The sequence below is a fragment of the Myxine glutinosa genome, chromosome 1 (assembly GCF_964187855.1).
Source record: "Myxine glutinosa chromosome 1, kmMyxGlut1.1, whole genome shotgun sequence".
Classification (NCBI taxonomy): Eukaryota; Metazoa; Chordata; class Myxini; order Myxiniformes; family Myxinidae; genus Myxine; species Myxine glutinosa.
This window is the reverse complement of record NC_136261.1, coordinates 331965683-331979390: the sequence shown is the minus strand read 5'-3', so window position 1 is coordinate 331979390 and position 13708 is coordinate 331965683.

The window sequence follows — 13708 nt, the reverse complement described above, 5'->3', positions numbered from 1 at the left end:
TATGAGCATTATGAACCCCACATTGTGATGTGTATCAGCATTATGAACCCCACATTGTAATGTACATATGAGGATTATGAACCCCACATTGTGATGTATATCAGCATTATGAACCCCACATTGTGATGTATATCAGCATCATGAACCCCACATTGTGATGTCTATCAGCATCATGAACACCACATTGTGATGTCTTTCAGCATTATGAACCCCACATTGTGATGTATATCAGCATTATGAACCCCACATTATGATGTATATCAGCATTATGAACCCCACATTGTGATGTATATCAGCATTACGAACCCCACATTGTGATGTATATCAGCATTATGAACCCCCACATTGTGATGTATATCAGCATTATGAACCTCACATTGTGATGTATATCAGCATTATGAACCCCACATTGTGATGTACATATGAGCATTATGAACCCCACATTGTGATGTCCATCAGCATCATGAACCCCACATTGTGATGTGTATCAGCATTATGAACCCCGCATTGTAATGTACATATGAGCATTATGAACCCCACATTGTGATGTATATCAGCATTATGAACCCCACCTTGTGATGTATATCAGAATTATGAACCCCACATTATGATGTATATCAGCATTATGAACCCCACATTGTGATGTATATCAGCATTATGAACCCCACATTGTGATGCATATCAGCATTATGAACCCCACATTGTGATGTATATCAGCATTATGAACCCCACATTGTGATGTATATCAGCATTATGAACCCCACATTGTGATGTATATCAGCATTATGAACCCCACATTGTGATGCATATCAGCATCATGAACCCCACATTGTGATGCATATCAGCATTATGAACCCCACATTGTGATGTATATCAGCATTATGAACCCCACATTGTGATGTATATCAGCATTATGAACCCCACATTGTGATGTATATCAGCATTATGAACCCCACATTGTGATGTACATATGAGCATTATGAACCCCAAATTGTGATGTATATCAGCATTATGAACCCCACATTCTGATGTACAGATGAGCATTATGAACCCCACATTGTGATGTATATCAGCATTATGAACCCCACCTTGTGATGTATATCAGAATTATGAACCCCACATTATGATGTATATCAGCATTATGAACCCCACATTGTGATGTATATCAGCATTATGAACCCCACATTGTGATGCATATCAGCATTATGAACCCCACATTGTGATGTATATCAGCATTATGAACCCCACATTGTGATGTATATCAGCATTATGAACCCCACATTGTGATGTATATCAGCCTTATGAAACCCCACATTGTGAGGTATATCAGCATTATGAACCCCACATTGTGATGCATATCAGCATCATGAACCCCACATTGTGACGCATATCAGCATTATGAACCCCACATTGTGATGAATAACAGCATTATGAACCCCACATTGTGATGTATATCAGCATTATGAACCCCACATTGTGATGTACATATGAGCATTAGGAACCCCAAATTGTGATGTACATCAGCATCATGAACCCCACATTGTGATGTCTATCAGCATTATGAACCCCACATTGTGATGTATATCAGCCTTATGAACCCCAAATTGTGATGTACATCAGCATCATGAACCCCACATTGTGATGTCTATCAGCATTATGAACCCCACATTGTGATGTCTATCAGCATTATGAACCCCAAATTGTGATGTACATCAGCATCATGAACCCCACATTGTGATGTCTATCAGCATTATGAACCCCACATTGTGATGTCTATCAGCATTATGAACCCCACATTGTGATGTATATCAGCCTTATGAACCCCAAATTGTGATGTACATCAGCATCATGAACCCCACATTGTGATGTCTATCAGCATTATGAACCCGACATTGTGATGTCTATCAGCATTATGAACCCCAAATTGTGATGTACATCAGCATCATGAACCCCACATTGTGATGTCTATCAGCATTATGAACCCCACATTGTGATGTATATCAGCATTATGAACCCCACATTGTGATGTCCATCAGCATTATGAACCCCACATTGTGATGTGTATCAGCATTATGAACCCCACATTGTAATGTACATATGAGCATTATGAACCCCACATTGTGATGTATATTAGCATTATGAACCCCACATTGTGATGTACATCAGCATTATGAACCCCACATTGTGATGTATATCAGCATTATGAACCCCACATTGTGATGTATATCAGCATTATGAACCCCACATTGTGATGTATATCAGCCTTATGAACCCCAAATTGTGATGTACATCAGCATCATGAACCCCACATTGTGATGTCTATCAGCATTATGAACCCCACATTGTGATGTCTATCAGCATTATGAACCCCAAATTGTGATGTACATCAGCATCATGAACCCCACATTGTGATGTCTATCAGCATTATGAACCCCACATTGTGATGTCTATCAGCATTATGAACCCCACATTGTGATGTATATCAGCCTTATGAACCCCAAATTGTGATGTACATCAGCATCATGAACCCCACATTGTGATGTCTATCAGCATTATGAACCCGACATTGTGATGTCTATCAGCATTATGAACCCCAAATTGTGATGTACATCAGCATCATGAACCCCACATTGTGATGTCTATCAGCATTATGAACCCCACATTGTGATGTATATCAGCATTATGAACCCCACATTGTGATGTCCATCAGCATTATGAACCCCACATTGTGATGTGTATCAGCATTATGAACCCCACATTGTAATGTACATATGAGCATTATGAACCCCACATTGTGATGTATATTAGCATTATGAACCCCACATTGTGATGTACATCAGCATTATGAACCCCACATTGTGATGTATATCAGCATTATGAACCCCACATTGTGATGTACATATGAGCATTATGAACCCCAGATTGTGATGTACATCAGCATCATGAACCCCACAATGTGATGCACATATGAGCATTATGAACCCCACATTGTGATGTCCATCAGCATTATGAACCCCACATTGTGATGTGTATCAGCATTATGAACCCCACATTGTAATGTACATATGAGCATTATGAACCCCACATTGTGATGTATATCAGCATTATGAACCCCACATTGTAATGTACATATCAGCATTATGAACCCCACATTGTGATGTATATCAGCATTATGAACCCCACATTGTGATGTATATCAGCATTATGAACCCCACATTGTGATGTATATCAGCATTATGAACCCCACATTGTGATGTATATCAGCATTATGAACCCCACATTATGATGTATATCACCATTATGAACCCCACATTGTGATGTATATCAGCATTATGAACCCCACATTCTGATGTACATATGAGCATTATGAACCACACATTGTGATGTATATCAGCATTATGAACCCCACTTTGTGATGTATATCAGCATTATGAACCCCACATTGTGATGTATATCAGCATTATGGACCCCACTTTGTGATGTATATCAGCATTATGAACCCCACATTGTGATGTATATCAGCATTATGAACCCCACATTGTGATGTATATCAGCATTATGAACCCCACATTGTGATGTATATCAGCATTACGAACCCCACATTGTGATGTATATCAGCATTATGAACCCCACATTGTGATGTATATCAGCATTATGAACCCCAGATTGTGATGTACTTCAGCATCATGAACCCCACAATGTGATGCATATATGAGCATTATGAACCCCACATTGTGATATCCATCAGCATTATGAACCCCACATTGTGATGTGTATCAGCATTATGAACCCCACATTGTAATGTACATATGAGCATTATGAACCCCACATTGTGATGTATATCAGCATTATGAACCCCACATTGTGATGTATATCAGCATTATGAACCCCACATTGTGATGTATATCAGCCTTATGAAACCCCACATTGTGAGGTATATCAGCATTATGAACCCCACATTGTGATGCATATCAGCATCATGAACCCCACATTGTGACGCATATCAGCATTATGAACCCTACATTGTGATGAATATCAGCATTATGAACCCCACATTGTGATGTATATCAGCATTATGAACCCCACATTGTGATGTACATATGAGCATTAGGAACCCCAAATTGTGATGTACATCAGCATCATGAACCCCACATTGTGATGTCTATCAGCATTATGAACCGCACATTGTGATGTATATCAGCCTTATGAACCCCAAATTGTGATGTACATCAGCATCATGAACCCCACATTGTGATGTCTATCAGCATTATGAACCCCACATTGTGATGTCTATCAGCATTATGAACCCCCAAATTGTGATGTACATCAGCATCATGAACCCCACATTGTGATGTCTATCAGCATTATGAACCCCACATTGTGATGTATATCAGCATCATGAACCCCACATTGTGATGTCTATCAGCATTATGAACCCCACATTGTGATGTATATCAGCATTATGAACCCCACATTGTGATGTATATCAGCATTATGAACCCCACATTGTGATATATATCAGCATTATGAACCCCACATTCTGATGTACAGATGAGCATTATGAACCCCACATTGTGATGTTTATCAGCATTATGAACCCCATCTTGTGATGTATATCAGAATTATGAACCCCACATTATGATGTATATCAGCATTATGAACCCCACATTGTGATGTATATCAGCATTATGAACCCCACATTGTGATGCATATCAGCATTATGAACCCCACATTGTGATGTATATCAGCATTATGAACCCCACATTGTGATGTATATCAGCATTATGAACCCCACATTGTGATGTATATCAGCCTTATGAAACCCCACATTGTGAGGTATATCAGCATTATGAACCCCACATTGTGATGCATATCAGCATCATGAACCCCACATTGTGATGCATATCAGCATTATGAACCCCACATTGTGATGAATAACAGCATTATGAACCCCACATTGTGATGTATATCAGCATTATGAACCCCACATTGTGATGTACATATGAGCATTAGGAACCCCAAATTGTGATGTACATCAGCATCATGAACCCCACATTGTGATGTCTATCAGCATTATGAACCCCACATTGTGATGTATATCAGCCTTATGAACCCCAAATTGTGATGTACATCAGCATCATGAACCCCACATTGTGATGTCTCTCAGCATTATGAACCCCACATTGTGATGTCTATCAGCATTATGAACCCCAAATTGTGATGTACATCAGCATCATGAACCCCACATTGTGATGTCTATCAGCATTATGAACCCCACATTGTGATGTATATCAGCATCATGAACCCCACATTGTGATGTCTATCAGCATCATGAACCCCACATTATGATGTATATCTGCATTATGAACCCTACATTGTGATGTATATCAGCATTATGAACCCCACATTGTGATGTATATCAGCATTATGAACCCCACATTGTGATGTATATCAGCATTATGAACCCCACATTGTGATGTCTATCAGCATCATGAACCCCACATTGTGATGTCTATCAGCATCATGAACCCCACATTGTGATGTATATCAGCATTATGAACCCCACATTGTGATGTATATCAGCCTTATGAAACCCCACATTGTGATGTATATCAGCATTATGAACCCCACATTGTGATGCATATCAGCATCATGAACCCCACATTGTGATGCATATCAGCATTATGAACCCCACATTGTGATGAATATCAGCATTATGAACCCCACATTGTGATGAATATCAGCATTATGAACCCCACATTGTGATGTACATATGAGCATTATGAACCCCCACATTGTGATGTACATCAGCATCATGAACCCCACATTGTGATGTACATATGAGCTTTATGAACCCCCACATTGTGATGTACATCAGCATCATGAACCCCACATTGTGATGCACATATGAGCATTATGAACCCCACATTGTGATGTATATCAGCATTATGAACCCCACATTGTGATGTATATCAGCATTATGAACCCCACATTGTGATGTATATCAGCATTATGAACCCCACATTGTGATGCGTATCAGCATTATGAACCCCACATTGTGATGTATATCAGCATTATGAACCCCACATTGTGATGTACATATGAGCATTATGAACCCCCACATTGTGATGTACATCAGCATCATGAACCCCACATTGTGATGTACATATGAGCATTATGAACCCCCACATTGTGATGTACATCAGCATCATGAACCCCACATTGTGATGCACATATGAGCATTATGAACCCCACATTGTGATGTATATCAGCATTATGAACCCCACATTGTGATGTATATCAGCATTATGAACCCCACATTGTGATGTATATCAGCATTATGAACCCCACATTGTGATGCGTATCAGCATTATGAACCCCACATTGTGATGTATATCAGCATTATGAACCCCACATTGTGATGTATATCAGCATTATGAACCCCACATTGTGATGTATATCAGCATTATGAACCCCACATTGTGATGCATATCAGCATCATGAACCCCACATTGTGATGCATATCAGCATTATGAACCCCACATTGTGATGTATATCAGCATTATGAACCCCAAATTGTGATGTACATCAGCATCATGAACCCCACATTGTGATGTATATCAGCATTATGAACCCCACATGCTGATGTACATATGAGCATTATGAACCCCACATTGTGATGTATATCAGCATTATGAACCCCACATTGTGATATATATCAGCATTATGAACCCCACATTCTGATGTACAGATGAGCATTATGAACCCCACATTGTGATGTTTATCAGCATTATGAACCCCATCTTGTGATGTATATCAGAATTATGAACCCCACATTATGATGTATATCAGCATTATGAACCCCACATTGTGATGTATATCAGCATTATGAACCCCACATTGTGATGTACATATGAGCATTAGGAACCCCAAATTGTGATGTACATCAGCATCATGAACCCCACATTGTGATGTCTATCAGCATTATGAACCCCACATTGTGATGTATATCAGCCTTATGAACCCCAAATTGTGATGTACATCAGCATCATGAACCCCACATTGTGATGTCTCTCAGCATTATGAACCCCACATTGTGATGTCTATCAGCATTATGAACCCCAAATTGTGATGTACATCAGCATCATGAACCCCACATTGTGATGTCTATCAGCATTATGAACCCCACATTGTGATGTATATCAGCATCATGAACCCCACATTGTGATGTCTATCAGCATCATGAACCCCACATTATGATGTATATCTGCATTATGAACCCTACATTGTGATGTATATCAGCATTATGAACCCCACATTGTGATGTATATCAGCATTATGAACCCCACATTGTGATGTATATCAGCATTATGAACCCCACATTGTGATGTCTATCAGCATCATGAACCCCACATTGTGATGTCTATCAGCATCATGAACCCCACATTGTGATGTATATCAGCATTATGAACCCCACATTGTGATGTATATCAGCCTTATGAAACCCCACATTGTGATGTATATCAGCATTATGAACCCCACATTGTGATGCATATCAGCATCATGAACCCCACATTGTGATGCATATCAGCATTATGAACCCCACATTGTGATGAATATCAGCATTATGAACCCCACATTGTGATGAATATCAGCATTATGAACCCCACATTGTGATGTACATATGAGCATTATGAACCCCCACATTGTGATGTACATCAGCATCATGAACCCCACATTGTGATGTACATATGAGCTTTATGAACCCCCACATTGTGATGTACATCAGCATCATGAACCCCACATTGTGATGCACATATGAGCATTATGAACCCCACATTGTGATGTATATCAGCATTATGAACCCCACATTGTGATGTATATCAGCATTATGAACCCCACATTGTGATGTATATCAGCATTATGAACCCCACATTGTGATGCGTATCAGCATTATGAACCCCACATTGTGATGTATATCAGCATTATGAACCCCACATTGTGATGTATATCAGCATTATGAACCCCACATTGTGATGTACATATGAGCATTATGAACCCCCACATTGTGATGTACATCAGCATCATGAACCCCACATTGTGATGTACATATGAGCATTATGAACCCCCACATTGTGATGTACATCAGCATCATGAACCCCACATTGTGATGCACATATGAGCATTATGAACCCCACATTGTGATGTATATCAGCATTATGAACCCCACATTGTGATGTATATCAGCATTATGAACCCCACATTGTGATGTATATCAGCATTATGAACCCCACATTGTGATGCGTATCAGCATTATGAACCCCACATTGTGATGTATATCAGCATTATGAACCCCACATTGTGATGTATATCAGCATTATGAACCCCACATTGTGATGTATATCAGCATTATGAACCCCACATTGTGATGCATATCAGCATCATGAACCCCACATTGTGATGCATATCAGCATTATGAACCCCACATTGTGATGTATATCAGCATTATGAACCCCACATTGTGATGTATATCAGCATTATGAACCCCACATTGTGATGTATATCAGCATTATGAACCCCACATTGTGATGTACATATGAGCATTATGAACCCCAAATTGTGATGTACATCAGCATCATGAACCCCACATTGTGATGTATATCAGCATTATGAACCCCACATGCTGATGTACATATGAGCATTATGAACCCCACCTTTTTTTTTCTTTTCTTTTTTTTTTTTTTTTTTTTTTTTTTTTTTTTTTTGTTTTGTTTTGTTTTGTTTTGTATACAAGATCGAGGCTCGTGAAAGAGCGAACATTAATCACACAGAAAGACAAACCGACAAATAAAACATATAACATCGGGAGCGGTAGACAAGATGGGGAGAGAGGGGGAAGGACACAAACACAACATTTGAGAGCAGGGACCGAGAGACATGGAGACATCGAGAGATCTGAGAGAGGGCGAGGGCTTTGGGGGGGGGGGGGGCATGGGAAGGGGGCGGTGGGAGAGGTATAAAACATATGGACACTGCCAGGACTTCCAGGAAAGAAGTTGGAATTTCAAACAAGGTGGATCTGGGGTGAATTAGCGGGGGTAGAAAAGATCAAGGTTTTGGATGGGGGAAGATAAGAGATGGTGGTGAACAGCTGTTTTAAAGACCTGGAGGGAGGAGTGGGATTGAAGGGAGTGAGGGAGTTTGTTCCAGAGGCGGGAGAAAAGAGGAATGAAAGAGTGAAGGTGAGCAGAGAGCCGAGATTTCGGCAGTTTAACCATCAGAGGGTTGCTGGCAGATCTTGTGCGACCTGTAGGAATATTTGGGGGACAGAGCACAGAGAGAGCTGGGGGTGCAAGGCCGGAGAGGAGTCGGTAGAAGACAGAAAGACCACCTACCTGCCTGCGGTGAGTGAGTGAAAGGCCCTCAGAGATAGCTTCATCGCGGGAGATTCCAATAATTCTGAAAGCTTTGGTTTCAACAGCGTGAAGCCGAGCTAGGTGTGAGGCAGGAGCACCGGCCCATAGGGGAGAACAGTATTCCATTGAGCTGCGGATGAAAGCCTTGTATGTGGTGAGGAGCTCAGGTGTGCCGAGGAAGGACTTCGCACGACGGAGGATGCCCAGTCGGCGACTGGCTTTGGAGGCCAGCTTGGAAATGTGGTTTTCCCAAGAAAGATCATGGCAGATAGTGAGACCCAAAATCTTGAGCGACAGAACTTCTTGGAGAGGATTGTTGAGAAAGTAGATGGGAGGGTTGTCCAGTCGATCTTTTCGGAGAGACATAGTAAGAGTGTGAGATTTGTCAGGATTGAAAGACATGTTCCACTTGTTTGACCAGTCTGTGATTTTGTCCAGGTCTTCAGAGAGTGAGGAGGCAGCAGACTGCCGATCTGAGGGAAGAGGAATGGAGCGGCAGAGAGTGGAGTCATCAGCAAAGAGATAGAGAGGATTTTCGAGAGAGTCAGAGAGATCATTGATGAAGACCAGAAAAAGCACGGGGCCCAGAACACTGCCTTGGGGAACTCCAGCCTGAACAGGAAGAGGAGATGAGAGAAACCCATTCAGGGCCACACGTTGACGACGACTAGAGAGGAAGTCCGCCAGCCATGCGTGGAGATTTCCATGGATACCAAAGGAGGAGAGTTTGGTGAGCAGAGCGGGGTGCCAGACCGTGTCGAAGGCACGTGATATGTCGAGGGAGACAGCTCTAATTTCCTGTTTGGCATTGAGGACCTCCATCCATTGTTGAGACAGCAGAAGCAGCATGTCCAGAGTAGAGTGACCTGGTCTGAAACCAAATTGATGATCAGAGATCAAGCCATTGGAGAAGAGGAAAGATTTCATATCCGAAGCAATGATGGATTCCATGACTTTGCTGATAATTGGGAGAAGGCTGATTGGTCTGTAGTTGCTAGGATCTGTTTTTGCACCTTTTTTGTGCAAAGCGGTGATGTTGGCTGATTTCCAAGCAGATGGCAGTTGACCTTGAGCAAAAGAGAGGGTGAAGAGAACAGAGAGAGGGTGAGATAGAACAGCAGAGCAGGATTTTAGGACCCGTGGGCTGATGCCGTCGGGTCCAGTTGCAGAATCAGAGTCGAGGGTTGACAGAAACTTTTCCACCTTGTCAGGAGGAAAGGACACGGAGTCCAGGAGCAGCAGGGTATGACTGGGTATGGTGGGTACAGAGAGGGATGGGTTTGGGACACAAGATTTAGAGGCAAACACAGAGTTGAGGCATTCAGCTTTTTCACGTGCGGAGTCAGCTGTGTAGCCGTTTGAGGTAAGGGAGGGGATGGAGGGGGAACAAACACCAGAAACGGATTTGACCAGATGTATATTTGACCATTGTGATGTATATCAGCATTATGAACCCCACATTGTGATGTATATCAGCATTATGAACCCCACATGCTGATGTACATATGAGCATTATGAACCCCACATTGTGATGTATATCAGCATTATGAACCCCACATTGTGATGTATATCAGCATTATGAACCCCACATTGTGATATATATCAGCATTATGAACCCCACATTCTGATGTACAGATGAGCATTATGAACCCCACATTGTGATGTATATCAGCATTATGAAGCCCACCTTGTGATGTATATCAGAATTATGAACCCCACATTATGATGTATATCAGCATTATGAACCCCACATTGTGATGTATATCAGCATTATGAACCCCACATTGTGATGCATATCAGCATTATGACCCCCACATTGTGATGTATATCAGCATTATGAACCCCACATTGTGATGTATATCAGCATTATGAACCCCACATTGTGATGTATATCAGCCTTATGAAACCCCACATTGTGAGGTATATCAGCATTATGAACCCCACATTGTGATGTATATCAGCATTATGAACCCCACATTGATGTATATCAGCATTATGAACCCCACATTGTGATGTACATATGAGCATTATGAACCCCACATTGTGATGTGTATCAGCATTATGAACCCCACATTGTAATGTACATATGAGGATTATGAACCCCACATTGTGATGTATATCAGCATTATGAACCCCACATTGCGATGTATATCAGCATTATGAACCCCACATTATGATGTATGTCAGCATTATGAACCCCACATTGTGATGTATATCAGCATTATAAATAATAATAATAATAATACATTTATTTTATATAGCGCTTTTCAAGAAGGCCAAAGACGCTTTGACAGAGTACAAAAAACAAGTGCAAAAAGACAAAAATCAATCGGTAAATAATCAAAGCAAAAGGAAGGAGAAGCGATAGTTAGGGGTTAAATGCTGTGGGTTAAATGTTAAATGCAGTGTTGAACAGGTGGGTCTTGAGTGATGTTTTGAATGTGGTGAGTGAGGAGGAGTCTCTGATGGTGTGAGGTAGTGAGTTCCAGAGGGTGTGAGCAGCGATGGAGAAGGCCCTGTCCCCCCAGGATCTGAATTTGGTCCGCATGAGGGGGGGGGGGGGTCAGGAGGTTGGTACCAGCAGAGCGGAGGTTGCGGGTGGGAGTGTGTCTCGAGAGGAGGTCAGCCAGGTAGGATGGGGCCAGGTTATGGAGGGCTTTGTAGGTCAAGAGGGGGATTTTGTACTGGATTCTCTGGGGGATGGGGAGCCAGTGAAGCTTGTAAAGGACGGGGGTGATGTGGTCACGGGTCCGGGAATGGGTGAGTAGACGGGCAGCGGAGTTCTGAATGTATTGGAGTTTATTGGTGATTATTGAGGGTGAGCCATAGAGGAGGCTGTTGCAGTAGTCCAGACGGGAGGTGATGAAGGCGTGGATGAGGGTTTCTGCAGCCGTGGAGGAGAGGGATGGACCGAGACGGGCGATGTTTTTCAGGTGAAAGAAGGCTGTCTTTGTGATCTGTTTAGTGTATTTGTCGAAGGAGAGGGTTTGGTCAAAGATGATGCCAAGATTCCGGATGTGAGGGGAGGTGGATACTGGGAAACCGTCGATGTTGACGGCAAAGTTATGGGTGGATTTGGTGAGCGTTTTTGGGCCAATGATGATTATTTCAGATTTATCATAGTTAAGTTTGAGGAAGTTGATTTGAAGCCAGGCTTTTATTTCAGTGATGCAGTTTGTCAGGATAGAGTGGGTGGCGGTGGAAATGGACTTGGTGGAGATGAAAAGCTGGATGTCATCGGCGAAGCAGTGGAATTGGAGACCATGACGGCGGATTAAGTGACCAAGGGGGGACAGGCACAGGATTAAGAGGAGGGGGCCAAGAACTGAACCTTGGGGGACACCTTGGGGGAGGGGAGCAGTGGGGGATTTGCAGTTATTGATGGAGATGAACTGGCGTCTGTCAGAGAGGTATGATTTGATCCAAGAGAGGGCAGTGCCGGTAATGTTAAAGGTGGTTGCAAGTCGGGTGAGGAGGATGGTGTGATTGATGGTGTGAAAGGCGGCGCTGAGGTCGAGGAGGATGAGAATGTTGAGGTTGCCAGCGTCAGAGGAGAGGAGAAGGTCGTTGGTGATTTTGAGGAGAGCAGTTTCAGTTCTGTGGTTGGAGCGGAATCCCAATTGGAATGTTTCATACAGGTTATTGGCAGAGAGGTGATGTTTGAGTTGAGTGGCTACAGCACGTTCCAAAACCTTTGACAGAAAGGGTAGGTTGGAGATGGGTCTGAAGTTATGTAAGGTGTCAGGGTTGAGTCCAGGTTTTTTCAGAATGGGGGTAACAGCAGCAATTTTGAGGGATGGTGGGACGATGCCTGTAGACAGGGAGGAGTTTATTGTTGCAGTGATAAGTGGAGAGAGAGCAGGAAGGGAGACCTTGACAAAGCTGGAGGGGATGGGGTCAAGAGTGCAGGTGGCAGTTTTCATTCCTATGAGGAGTTCAGAGAGGTCAGTAGGGGAGACTGGGGAGAATTGAGACAGGGGTTGGCAGGATAAGGGGGGGGCAGGTGGTTTGAGGGGGAGCGGGTGCGGTGGTGGTTCAGCTGTTGTAGATGTTGTCAATTTTGCTTTGGAAGAATGAAAGGAAGGAGATGCAGTTGTCTACTGTGAATGACTGGGTGGTGGTGTTCAGGGGGCTAAGTTTATTGTAGAGAAGAGTGCTTTTGGGTTTCCGGAGCCAGAGTGGATAATTTGAGAGTAGTAGGCGGAGCGGGCGCGGGAGAGGGCATCTTTGTAGTGTTGTCGGTGGTCCTTGTGGGCTGTGGAGTGAATTGTGAGACCTGTTTTATTGCGGAG